The sequence below is a fragment of the Myotis brandtii genome, unplaced genomic scaffold, assembly GCF_000412655.1.
Source record: "Myotis brandtii unplaced genomic scaffold, ASM41265v1 scaffold393, whole genome shotgun sequence".
Taxonomy (NCBI): domain Eukaryota; kingdom Metazoa; phylum Chordata; class Mammalia; order Chiroptera; family Vespertilionidae; genus Myotis; species Myotis brandtii.
The window spans coordinates 2,696,764-2,702,103 of record NW_005365070.1 but is presented as its reverse complement, the minus strand read 5'-3'; the positions used below and the strand labels follow the sequence as shown (position 1 = coordinate 2,702,103).

Below are 5,340 nucleotides of genomic sequence, written 5' to 3'. Positions count from 1 at the left end.
CATTAATCACACTGTTTTTTAACTTTACAATATAGTGTAAACATCCTTCCATGTCAAGTGATATATGACTGTGTCATCATTCTTAATGGGTGCAGAGATTTCTATGGAATGAATGTACTCTAATTTGTTTAACTCAATGTTTCCCAAAGGGTATTCTACATTACAGCAATCCTGTAAGATGACCCTCAAAAAAGAGAACTTTGGTTAAACAGTTTTAAAATGTCCCATACCATATTCCCATTTTGGGTTTTCACAATGTTAAAGAAACAAGTTTAACTGAGTTTCCCAAACTTACTTGACCATAGATTGCCTGTGGCCTCCTCCTCCTTTAATTCTTCAGGATACTTATTTACATTTTCTAAATCACTCTGAGAAATGATGCCTTACCTTATACTTTAGTGTTAGAGAGTGGGTTTTCTTTTTTTTTTTAACATAAAGCTCACATTTTAGCCACTTTTAAGTATACAATAATTATATTCACAATATTATTCAACCATCCCCACTTCTATTTCCAAAACCTTTACATCATCCCAAACAAAAACTCTGTAACTTTCCCTCCCACCAGCCCCTGGTAACTTGTAACCTACTTTCTGTCTCTATGACTTTGTCTATTCTTCCTTTTTTTTTTTAATTCTCACTGGAGGATATTTTTCCATTGATTTTTAGAGAGAGTGGAAGAGAGAGGGAAAGACAGAAATATTGATGTGAGAGAAACACATCGATTGGTTGCCTCCTGCATGTACCCCTACCAGGGCCTGGGCCGGGGAGGAGCCTGCAATTGAGGTAAGTGCCCTTGACCAAAATCAAACCTGAGACCCTTTGGTCCGCAGGCCGATGCTCTATCCACTGAGTCAAACTGACTAGGGCTGACTTTGTCTATTCTTAATATCTCATTTAAGTGGAGTTGTGATGTTTGTCCTTTTGTGTCTGACTTATTTCACTTAGCATATGTTTTCAAGGTTCATCCATGTTGCATCATGTAACAGAACTTTATTCCCTTTTATAGCTAAACTAGAGGCCCAGTGCACAAAAGTTTGTGCACTGGCGGGGGAGGGGAGGTGGGGGGTGTCCCTCAGTGTCCCTGGGTCCCGGCCCCGCCTCCCTGGGTCGCACACATGCAAGGCCGATCCGGGGGTTGGGGCGCTGCCCCAGGTTGCGCACACAGCAGGGCTGATCCAGAGGTTGGGGCGCCGCCCCGGGTCGGGTCGCACACAGGATGCCCGGGCGGGCCAGCTGATTGCTGCTGCCCCGCCCAGCCACTCCGGGTCGGGTTGCACATGGACACCTGCCGCCCCAGGTCGCAGATAGCAGGCCCAGATGGAGGTGGGGCAGGCAGGATGGCGCTGTCCCGTCCTGCCCACGGTATGCAAATTAGCCACCATCTTTGTTGGTGGTTAATTTGCATATCGCACGGATTAGCCAATGGGAGGCGTAGCAAAGGTATGGTCAATTACCATGTTTGTCTATTATTAGGTAGGATTATATTCCATTGTATGGATATACCACATTTTTATCCTTTCATCTGGTGATAGAAGTTGATGCAGCAAGGAACATTGACATACCATTACCTGTTTGAGTTCTTGTTTTCAAGGAGTGGAATGTTTAATCACATGGTAATTCTGTTTAATACTTTGAGGAACTGCCAAACTGTTTTCCACTGTCACTGCATCATTTTACATTCTAACCAGCAATGTACATGGGTCTTATTTCTCCATATCCTCATCAAAACTTGTTATTATCTTTTATCTTTTATTTTGTAACCATCCTAGTGGGTATAAAGTGTTATCTTTCTAGTTTTAATTTGCATTGCTCTAATGACTAATATTGTTGAACATCTTTTCATGGACAGTTGTATATCTTCTTTGGAGAAATATCTATTCATAAAGTTCTTTGCCATATTTTATTTTATTTTTTTCTTTGCCCATATTTTAATTGAATTGCTTATCTTTTTTGCTGAGTTATAGGAGTTCTTTATATATTCTGGATTAAACCCTTATCAGATATGATTTACAAATATTTTTCTCATTTTATAGATTGTCCTTTCACTGTCTTGTTAATGTCCTTTGATGCACAAAAGTTCTTAATTTTGATAAAGTCCAATTTATCATTTTTCTTTTGTTGCTCATGCTTTTGGTGCTATATCTAAGAATTCATTGCTAAGTCAAAGATCATAAAGATTTTCCCCTAAGAATTTAATGGTTTCAGCTCTTAATATTTATGCCATTGATCCATTTTGAGTTAATTTTTGTATATGGAGTGAGTTTGAGTCCAACTTCATCATTTGCATGTGGATATTCAGTTGTCCCGGCATTTGTTAAAAACATTAGGTTTTTCACAATTACAAATAACATTATAGTAAACATCATTTTCAACCTGTACCATATTTTTCTCTAAGAAAAATTCCTAGAAGCATTAATATATCAAAAATGTGCACATTTGAAAGCTTTTTTTACATATACCATCAAACTTCTTCCAGAAATGACATTAGGAATCTATCATAATGAATTCAAATACCACTTTCTCCACACTCAACACTCCACTTTCTCAACAGCCTTGCATATTTCAAAAAATATTTTTAATCTGTGCTCATCCATGTGATATGGGAATGTATTCCAAATCAAGCTTAAGGGAGTTTTAGTGAACTTCTCTCAACAGCCCCAAAGTCCTAGCTTCAGTACCTTCCTTTCCAAAGACCTCACACTTACGAAAAGATTATCCAGGAATAGTACTCGATATAAACCACTGCAGAATTTAATATAAGTCTAGTTAAGGAAGCAATCTAAACCCTTCCTCTCAGAAGAGAAAGACTAGAAATGGAAAGTGTAATTAGGTTTCTTTGCTGTATAATGTAATTTCAAAGTATTTTCTTCCTCAGCACAAAATCACAAACCAGCTGTCTGCGACTTTCAAATGTGTCCTTTTTCCCTTGTGTTCAATGGAGAATTACCAAGCATAAAAGCCATGCCAAGAAATCAAGTAAAATGAAGGTAGAGTATTTTCTTATAGCCATATGATAATTATTGAAGCAAAAGCAAAAGCTATTTTGCTGGTAGTCTGCTTTTTAGTACTAGTCGAGTACTTCCAAATGTGTATTGGTACAGAGTTTTTATAGTTGATGTAGCTTTTGGCCCTGTCTCCTTCACTTCTCTGAAGCAAGCATACCAAGTGTTTCTTTATTTTGTTTTGTCTCAAGCTGTAGTTACAGTAGAAGAAAAATTTTATGATGAGTGTTTTGTCAATGGGAAGTTGTTATTAACATGGAAATCCTGAGAGGATCATTTATCCACACAAAACAAGAAACCGGGGGAAAATTAGCTTTCCACATTTCTTCATAAAGCATGCATAATTCATAGAAGAGAGGAAAGTATTGATGAGGCTGAACAAAATGAGTTTCTTGTTGCCAGAAAGAACAAAAACATTAGGTAATAAAGCTCTCTAATTTCCTAAATATTTTCTTAAAGTCTTTTTGAAGTTGAATGCCATCATGACTTTCACTGTCATGCTAGCAAGATGAAGGCAGATGTTTTTACACAATCAATAAAATTTTAAGAGACAGAAGGGACCTTATAAATATATAGTCCAACTACACTTTACAGATTGGAAATCTGAAGCCCACAGAGGTGAAGTGACTTCACAAAGTCATACAGAGCAAATGACAGAGCTGGAGTTACAAGTCAGGTCTCCTGACTCCTATACTCACTAATAATGTACCTAGTCTGGCCACTTCCCTAAAAGTTTGACATGAACAATTATGTTACCAGTTTACTTTGCCATCAGTAATTCACAGAGTTCTCCAATTTCATACATCTAGCTTATTGTTCAATTTATAGGATTTAGTTAATAACTGTATTAATTTGATGCATTTATTTTGAGAGACCATGGTCATTAAGTCTCCCACTGTTAAGAAAGTTGAGCAAGTTTCCAAGAGTCCTATATGATTTATGATTCTCTCCACCTATACATCATAGGCATTTGTAAAAATCAATCTTATTTACTCTTGCGTTAAGAACCACATTTTAGGAAATCTGTGAGATATGGACTTTAAGGAAAACAAAACAATCTTTTTTTCAGAGTACTTACTGTTCTCTGGCCTTTTCTAAATGCACAATTTCAACTGTTTGACAGTGAAGTCTACCTATATGATAGATTTTTTTAAGCTCAACTTTTATATTCTAAAATATTTAAAAACACTTCAGGCAAATTATAATTAGTTTTCTCCATAGATATCCAAAGTACTATACATGCATTTTCATCATGGATATTTATATATAGTTGCTTCTAGGTGAATTTTAAAAATTCATTTAGGAGATGAGATTAAATATATCCTGTAGTGGGAGTACTAATAATTCAAAGAGCAGGGATGAAGATTAATGAAGAAGTAGAATCTTAACTCATGGGCTTTTAATAGCTCATTTGATTTGCTTTAATTCTGAAGAGCCAATAAAACAGGCCACCTAGATATAAATTCTAACCCCACCCCCCTTTTTAATGTAAGAGCTTCCTTTTCCCCCTTCTATTGAATTTCGTGAGGTGACACTGGTTAACAAAATTATACAAATTTCAGGTGCACAATTCTAATTGTAGGATTGTATTCACCACCCCAAGTCAAGTCTCCTTCCATCACCATTTATCCCCCCTATACCCTCCTCCACCTTTCCACAGCTCAACCCCCACAATCATTACACTGTTGTCCCTGTCCATGAGTTTTTTCTCTTTTTATTGGCTCAATTCCTCCACCACCACCCCCAGCCTCCCAACATCCGCCCCCCCCAAGCTGTCAGCCTGCTCTCTATCTATGGGTCTGTCTCTATTTTGCTTATTAGTTCATTTTGTTCATTAGATTCCACATATGAGTGAAAAGGTGTTGTCCAACAATAGAATGAACTGTCATGTGAGCGAGTTGGTTTATTACTACAAGATTTCAAACTAAGGCTAAAAGATAATCTGTCTGGAATTCTTAAAAGAATTCTTGCATTGAGAGGTAGATTAAAATCCACCCTGGCCAGTGTGGCTTAGTTGCTGGAGCTTCATCGTTCCATGCACAGAAAGTTTGCCAGTTCAATTACTGGTCAGGGCACATACCCAGGTTGTGTGTTCGATCCTTGGTCGGGGTGCATAAGGGAGGCAACTGATCAATGTTTCTCTCTCTTTCTCCCTCTCCCTTCCTCCCTCTCTAAAATCAGTACAAACATGTTAAAAATAGACTTCTAAAATCCTTTATGTTCAAAGATTCTGTGATTCCTATATTGTCTTTCCTACTTCTATGACACAAACAAAACAGAAATAGACTCATGGATACAGAGAAAAAACTGATGGTTGTCAGATTGGGGGGGGGCTAGG

At 37.5% G+C, this 5,340-nt stretch overlaps 2 protein-coding genes across 3 annotated transcripts in view; one reads left to right on the top strand and one right to left on the bottom strand.

Annotated features, from left to right (window-relative positions):
• The window catches only part of MOSPD1 (motile sperm domain containing 1), a 74,413-nt gene extending 71,426 nt beyond the window's left edge, over positions 1-2,987 (top strand). For both annotated transcript variants that reach the window (XR_001363406.1, XR_001363407.1), the window contains one exon: positions 2,876-2,987. The gene's annotated coding sequence lies outside the window, so the exon portion shown is untranslated. The remainder of the gene's footprint in view (positions 1-2,875) is intronic.
• The window catches only part of LOC102239723 (protein FAM122A-like), a 62,430-nt gene that overhangs the window by 14,379 nt on the left and 42,711 nt on the right, over positions 1-5,340 (bottom strand). The gene's annotated exons all lie outside the window — the stretch shown is intronic.